We start from the raw sequence: 1,026 nt of genomic DNA on the forward strand, positions 1-1,026 counted from the left end.
TGTCTCTTAAGTCTCTTTTCTTCTATAGAATTTTCCATACTCAGAATTTTGCTATTTCCCATATTCAGAATTTTGCTAATTGGAACTAAGCATTGTGGTACTTGTTCCACCTATAATCTCAGCCTGTAATCAAGGCCTATAATCTCAGTACTCAGGAAGCTGAGGCAAGAGGATTACTTTAAATTCAAGGCTGCATAGCAGGATCCAGGCCAACCAGGACCATATGGCAAGACTTGATCTCATAAAAAGACCAAGAAAAAAGAGGCTGAGTGGATTGTAGATATTGGGAGGTATCATTTGACATGGGTGTCTGCAGCCATCCTTCTCAGGAAGTGGTAGTTAGACCTAGAGCCTCGATTCATGCATGGCAAAAAACAAAAACAAAAAACAAAACAAAAACAAAAAAAACAACCATGCTACACAGATGGCATTGGGTACTTCTGCTGTAGCCCATTAGGAGACAGATAATTCTGGGTATCTCTCCATGGGTCATGTTAAGTTGGATGAGTGGGTTTAAGGCTGTCAGCCTTCACCATGTAAGACAGTTGTCACCAGGCTCTGTCAGCAGCCACTGTGGTCACACTGAACCTCTATCAGTGGTTAAGGTTTCCCAGTTCTGGAGGTTTTTTTTTTCTCATAAAAATAACCTTCCTTCACCCCCCTTCTGCTCGATGTGAAGTATACCTCATATACAAAAAAGATAACTGCCTGAGACCTCCCCTCCCACCACTTACCAGCTGTCAGAAATAATGAGCAGGTTCTGTGGCAAAAGAGAATGGATTTAAACCTCTGCCCTAACACTACAGTTCCGATGCTCAGTTTTCAATGATGCTTTGAGTTACTTCCTGTGAGTTTTCCCATCTCATCTTATACACTTCCACCCTATCAGATAGCCTCAACCATTGTCCCAAAGAGTTCTCTGTGGCATGCCTATGAAGCTCCCTATAAATGAAAATACTTGGGAGACTACCAGACTTGAGGGTGGATGGGGAAACTGCCCGAAGTCTCTCCTAGGGGTTCCATGGA

The sequence above is a fragment of the Grammomys surdaster genome, unplaced genomic scaffold (genome assembly GCF_004785775.1).
Source record: "Grammomys surdaster isolate TR1022 unplaced genomic scaffold, NIH_TR_1.0 145, whole genome shotgun sequence".
Lineage (NCBI taxonomy): Eukaryota > Metazoa > Chordata > Mammalia > Rodentia > Muridae > Grammomys > Grammomys surdaster.